Source organism: Sitodiplosis mosellana, unplaced genomic scaffold (assembly GCF_009176505.1).
Source record: "Sitodiplosis mosellana isolate CC-2019 unplaced genomic scaffold, AAFC_SMos_1.0 Smas_scaffold_1, whole genome shotgun sequence".
NCBI classification, from domain to species: Eukaryota; Metazoa; Arthropoda; class Insecta; order Diptera; family Cecidomyiidae; genus Sitodiplosis; species Sitodiplosis mosellana.
Window position 1 is genome coordinate 12,521,792 of NW_022595244.1, and position 7,100 is coordinate 12,528,891.

Here is a 7,100-nt window from a genome sequence, read left to right on the forward strand (position 1 = left end):
ATCCCCTCTGATATGAAAACAAAATTACTCAAGAATGGAAAATGGTATAAATGTACGTGTATATATGCATATATGGAGAGTATATGTATAGGAGACATCGAGTATGATTTTGGAGTCAACTCACGATAAATCACCGCAAAACCAAAACGTCGCTTAAATGCACTGAAACTACCACATCGATATCAACAATTGAAACGGACACTTTGCACAAAACCCGGATGCCACAACTGAATAGAACGAATTAAACGAAAGAAAAAAACAGACGTTTTCGATCTCAGTTCTTCACGGAATCCCAATGAATGAAAACTTTTGCAATGTCCAGCACTACAGTGGAATGAAAAAAAAAAGAAACGAAACCAAAAAACAGGAACTAAACGGAAGCGCACTTTTTAAGAGTGTTTTTCTGTTCTGCAATTTTTGTTCCTTTCCTTTTGCGTTCTGTATGTATATCAAACACGAAACACACGAGCACCGAATACACAAGTTATAAAGTTTTCAAGTTGAACACAATATTCTTTTACATTTTAATGGATTTTGAACCATAATGTACCACGATATTTGCACAATAAAGAAACATCCATATTATTATTATTTTCAGTTCTGCGTTTGCGATTCGACGTTCTAAATTTTCTTCTTTTTTGTTTCGCCCCTTCTTTTTTCGGAATTTAAAGTGAACTCGAGCATTCTATTGTACTGTAATGCACTTCTGGGATTTTTTGTTCCTCTGTTCCGTTGTTGGTGGGTTGTTGTTGCTGGTTTTGTTCTCAGTCGAAACGCAATTGTATGCTTTTGCGGCGTACAAACACAAGTCTTTAGCATGGCACACACACACAATTTCAGGTCCAATGTTCCATTTCACAAAGCGAATTCAAAAGCACCACACAGTGACGAGCACACACGCTCAATTTAATTTTTTCGTACTCACTTGATGCACACGTAGCGGATACAAATTTATACTCGTGCAATAGAATTTTGATGTTTTTGCTCTTTTTTTCTGATTTGTGGCTATATTCGGGTGTTTCTCGGTGGCGGTGCGGTGTTTCATTCACACTCGTTTTGCTTTCATGAATGAATAACAAAATAGCAATTCATTTTATTTATTTATTCGAAAAATGGCAACGATAGAAGAGTTAAGCATAAAATACAACCAATTCCATAGCATATCTCATAATTTTGTGAGCGATTTAATTGAGACTTTGAGCGAACACACGAACGAATCAAACGAATGGAAAATAAAAATTTGTCGGAATTTAAAATTCCAATTAATTGATATTATAAAATATTCATCGAATCGGACAAATATGGCCAATCGATTTGAATATTTTGGCCATTTAATAGAATTTCCCATCGCATTACATGTTCAAGCGATAATCGATTTTAATATGCGAAAACCGGAGTAAATATATGAACCATCGATTGAGTGTTGATAGCTTCATTTTGTGGCACACACACACACAAACGATTAATTTATTTTGCTCGTAACCGAAAACACACTAAAAATGCCCTAAATTAAGTTTCGATTGAGAGGTAGAAGAAGATCGCCCAACTCGTTAACCGTTTCTTTTTCTTCCCATTTCTCAAAGTAAAAGTTACAAATTCCCATCGATCGGAGGCGATCGCGCGAAACATTGCTATTAGAAGATGATTCTATTTTCTTTCAAATTTAATTTATTGTATGGCTCAAGAGATGTGATCGTAGCAAATCACGAATCAAAAATCAATAACATGTTTAAAATTTCACGCGGTTTTTAAATTTTCAATCATATGTTGTTTTCGAATGTGTCGGCTTCGCACAATACTCGGTGCAAAGTCATGTGTATGTACATGTTAAAAACTGATCAAATACACGTCAAACAGATCAAACACAACTGGAACCCATAGCCAATTGACACTCAACAATTTTGATTATTCATTCTCTCTTTAAATACACCGTTTTTCTATTTTGGAATTACAGCGTTGGTAAATCACTTGAACATAACGAGCATCCAAACGTTTGTTGTGCCACAAAACTAGACTACACACGCACATATTCCAAATTCGCATACTTATTTAAGTAGACATTGATGAATTTGCATGTTAAAATGGATTTTCGCTTGACAAATTGACTGATCAATATCAGTTAAAACCCATCTTTAAATTTAAGACCAATAAAATTAGAGACGAACATTTTACTCGTTTTTTTTTGTTTTCTTCGTAAATCACCATTAATTGCTCGATAATCAGATACGAATACTAAATTTCAGATGTGTATTCAAAATAACAAGTCGTTATTTTCTCGTACGCAAATTCACCGTTGACGCTTTTATTTCTGTTTTCAAAAAAAAACACACACACGCAAAGCTCTTTCTCCACGTCTATTTGCACCGAACTCCAAATGCAGACTGACCAAGTTCAAATCGGAATCTATGCAAAGCCATACACAAGGCACAACAACAGTCTTTTGGGACATTTGGATTTGTGACAACGGCCGTGCGAGCGAAGGGGAAATGCACAGTACACCGACACTAAGCTGAATACCAAGCAATGAAAAAGAGGAGAATGAGCGAATGAACGAGAGCTCGGTATGTGCTGTGTGTACGAGAGACGATATCAATGGTGCATTGTGTGCGGTAGGTTAATAACATCAGTGAGCTAATGTTTGCCTCGACTGATATATGTGTGCCGAAGAGTCGGTCGGTGTGTTGCTTTTGCTGTGATTGTTGTTGGTTTTTGTTGTTGTTCCTCCGTTGCCGTTTCTTCGAAATGGTAAATGTTATGCATGCAGTGTGCTTTATCGTTCTCACGCTGAAAATAAATATTCTTTTGGACGTTTTATTCCCCTGAAGTCATACAGCAGCAGCAGAAGCAGCAGCAGCAGCTGTGCTTATGGTCAAAGTGCTGAAGCAAAGAGCATGCACTGGCAATGGTCCGCGGGACATTTTTTGTGTGTGCCGAGTATGCCGTGTGTTTTGTTTTGTGTTTTTTTTCTCGTTCGATCGTTTGCTTGTGTAACCGGCAAAAATTCGTTGTTTGCTCGAGTCAAATTGCGAATATTAAGAAATGAATAACATGCGCTTCGGCATATATAGCGTGTTTCGTTGGTGTTCTCTTCAATTTTGAACTATTTCCAATTCGTTGTTGATGAGTCTGAACACACAGAGCGCCCCGAACATTCGCAAAACCGTGCACATTGGATAAACAAAAAAGGCAAGGAAAGAAAAATTGAGCGACGGCATCGAAATTTTTTATCTGAACATTTGCATCTCCGGTGTTTTTGTTATTAACTGCAAACAATTCTCGGCTTAATCGTGGTTGAGGTGCAAGCACGTGCTGTAGCTACAGACACTCATTTGCTTGATATAGTCATTAGCCGGGCTCCTGATCCGATTTTTCTTTCTTCGATTCACTTTTCAAAAACCATTTTGCATGTTGAATTCGTGTATAACCTTTCGTGTAGCAGGCCATGCAACTCCTTTTTTTTCATTATTTTTATCAATCTGTCCGGAGATAATGCTGGTGATTATTACTCGTATTATTCGCTGTCGGCTGAAACAGAGACAGAGCGAGCAAAAAACAATGTTGAAATGACTGCCGTTGAATTATTCAAATTGATTTTGAATTTCGTGAATTTGGATGACCGTTAATTGACAGATGTTCGTACATTGTGTGCATCATAATAAAACCAAAATGAAATCAAATGTTAACCATCTTTTTGACGGTCGCGATACGCGACAAAGACCGATTTTATTTATGCGGAGCACGAAAACATGAATGTCATATTTTTATGATTTATATCTCGCTCTTAACATGAATTCGCGAATGTCTGGAGCCGGCGAGCCAGTCGAAGAGAGGCGAATAAAAAAACAAAAAAAAAACATCATTCATAGTGTTTTAGGGCCTTGCAAATTCCTTTAACATATTTAGTCCGAACGGAATCTGTTTAAAGAGAGTAATTTTTTCTGCTTCTTCTTCTCTCTTGCCGAAGCTACATGCTTCGAAAAAAAATTAAGCTGATGAAATCAAAAAACGGCAGAATTACACAAACAGAGACGGACGCAGTTTAGAATCATAAATAATTTATGAACGTTGACATTGTTCAAGTGTCAACATTAAAAACGTTTTAAAGACCTGATGATGGAAACGAGATAAATCGATGGAGCAGCAGAGGAAGACGAAAACAAAAAAACAACAAACGACTGTGGCTGATGAACTAAAAGAATTGAAGGAACAAAAAAACAACACAGGAATGAAATGATCTCTTTGAAACGACACGTAAAAGCAAAGTTTTGTAAGCCTTCGGATTATTATGTGTTGAATGAAGTGTTGCATTTTAAAGTAATAAAATTCATTTTGCACGCTGTAGCTGGCGATAAATGGGAGGCGACAACCGAAAAATGATAAAATATGGAATTTCATTTGTGAACGACAGCGAATGAGAATATGCAATGCATCGAAAGTGATCGCACATTTTATGGCGAAGTTGGGTCGTGAGCCGGAGAGCCGAAGCCAAAACCATAAGCAAATGTCAGAATAATATACGATGCAACAATTTCAAGGAAAGTGAAACGATCAAATAGAAAACAATGTGCAATGTTGTGCATAAATTGCCGGAGCAGCCGCAACAAATTCAAAATAAACTACAACAAATTCACTTTGCCTGCACCAGAGAGATGGAAAAAAACACAACGCAACGCCACACAGCACACATACACAGTTGGACCAAATTGCATTTACATCTTTCGCGCGAGTAATTCAATGAAGTGTAATTTCGTCTTGAATACCATCATTGTGTTTGCTTCGCAATTTATTTTTTCGCTCCGGCGAGTGTTTTTTTCCCTTTGCACCATTCCTCGGCCAGCAAAATTATTTCACCGAAATGAAGAAAAATTAAAACACGAAGAAATTTTAATAAAGGAGTTTTCTGAATGTTTTTTTTTCTGTTTTGTTGTATTATGGCGAGACATTCTTTCCTCCTCGCCACAAAATACGCTTCGAATGTAAGCAGAAAATTTTTCGTTCGTAATTTTCAATTGGATGCTCAAGCCGTTGCGCTGCACACAAACAATGCTCTAAATTACATGTATCGAATTCGTCATCGTTCATTTGCCGTGCTTCACATCAATGAGAGAGAGAGAGAGAGAGAGAGAGAGAGAGAGAGAGTTTTCCATCCTTTCGGTTTGTTATTACTCACGTTCCGTTCACATGTTTATTTTTGTGCAGTTGAGATGGCTATTGCTGTGTTGTTGCTCAAGTGTTTGTTATATGCGATCCGATACTTTTGTGTGTACACTGAACATCTCATAAATGTCGGTGTTTTGATTCCGTTGGCCTCTGAATTGCATTTCACTACTCGTTCGTATTTGATTTCGGTTTAAATGCAATAGAAAACAAAAATAAATAAAACATACACAATGCCAAAGGAATCACAAAAGAAACAGAATTTGAATGATGAAAAATCAGGATATGTTGTTTTTTTTTCTCTCACTGCACGTCCATGGTCGTCAGACTGCGAGAGCGAAAGAGAGCTGGAGCTCAGCTCATTCACAGCGATGATGATGATGATTTGCATTTTTTAGCATCAGAACGAATGGATTTGGAAGAGGCACAGCAAAGCAAAACAAATGAAAATAAAGAGCGCGACGACAGGCATTGGGATTTTCTGTCGTCGAGAGCAAACAAGCACCGAAAACACAATGAGATCATTTCGGAGACGACACAACACACACAGGCCCGATTCCACTATTCACTAGAATGGTCTTGCGCGAAGAATGCATTTTCATTGTCGTCGTCATCGTTGTTATGTGCTGAGTGGGTTTTGTTTTTTACGAAACGAGCAGAGAAGAAGAAAAAAATTCACATAAAGAACGTTATTCTTTCCGGCCAACGCATCCATTGAAACTGAGCCGAGCCCAAAAGGATCGCGCGCACATCCAAATTCAACATCACTCATAATTTTGATTGAAATGATATTACCATTCTGAAAGATCGTCGTCGTCGTCGTATTCTGCACATCAGTTTCACGTTAAAATACACATATCAACCATGACAATCTTATTTCGCCCATAATAAGCGAACCCATTCAACAACTAAATATTACCGAATCGCTCGTTTGTTCATTCAATCCCGATTTTTCTTGGGATGGAGTAAAAAATTGCTCTTCAATCGTGTGGCATAACAGGAAAAAATAATAAAAAAAATAAAACGTAACCAACAACAATGAAATTAAAATAAATAAATATTCAACTCTTTCTATGGACCGCGGTATATAGGAGAAAAGTGTATTTAAATAAAATTCGTGCTCGTTCATGCAATTATGGGATTTATTTTCGTTTGAATGGCAGTTTTCTATATTTTTCTTCACTCCATTCCATATACACTCTCGCTTGCAGTCAAAGTCAAGTTTGGTTCGTGTTTTCCCTTCATTCTTGAAAAAGAAATTTTCGGAAAGAAGAGCGAAAGAAAGAGAGTGCAAACGACACAAGCCATACAGTGCCCACGTAGCAGCAGCATCATCATCATTTTTAGTGAAGTTTTGTTACGATTTGCCGTTTTTTTGTGTACGCATCGTTGCTAGCATTTTATACTTTCGAAGCATAATGTTGCTTTTATTGTGACTCAGAACGTGCAAACAAACGAAACTAACGACAAGAATAAAAAAAAATTTGAATCCATTTAGTAAATGAACGAACGGCCATTTCACACAAAAACAACTCGTTCATTTAGAAACGAAACGAACGCTGCGTACAGATTAGCAAACAGGAAGAAAAGTTGTGTAAAAACTCTTATACGAACCATTTTCCTGCTTTCAAGTCAAATGTTTTTAGTTAACTTCTGCCATTTTATCCATTTACAGAAACATAAGAAGTGAAATTGAGGCATTTTCATACTTGGTCAACTTAATTGTTTCGTCGACCATCGAATGCGTACAAAACGTCAAAGATTGATTTTGCTCAAAGGTTTAAAAAAATACGTCGGTATGACGTGTTTATTTTTAAGGTGCTGAAAGTGTCAATCACCAAAGAAAATTCAATAATGTAAGGTGCGCTCTTTCATTTTTTCGTGCAAACTAACCGGTGAGCGATTTCGTGTTTAAAATACGCTGGACGTCACCTCAAATATTT

The 7,100-nt window shown here is 37.1% G+C and overlaps 1 protein-coding gene across 3 annotated transcripts in view; it reads right to left on the reverse strand.

The window, feature by feature from the left end:
• LOC129580553 (hemicentin-2) overlaps positions 1–2,383 on the reverse strand; it is a 140,172-nt gene extending 137,789 nt beyond the window's left edge. For 2 of the 3 annotated variants that reach the window (XM_055471080.1, XM_055471081.1), the window contains exon 1: positions 2,166–2,383. The gene's annotated coding sequence lies outside the window, so the exon portion shown is untranslated. Of the gene's footprint in view, positions 1–124; positions 547–2,165 lie in introns of those variants that run through there. The other variant, XM_055471078.1, reaches the window with a different exon arrangement.
• Positions 2,384–7,100: the final 4,717 nt, after the last annotated feature.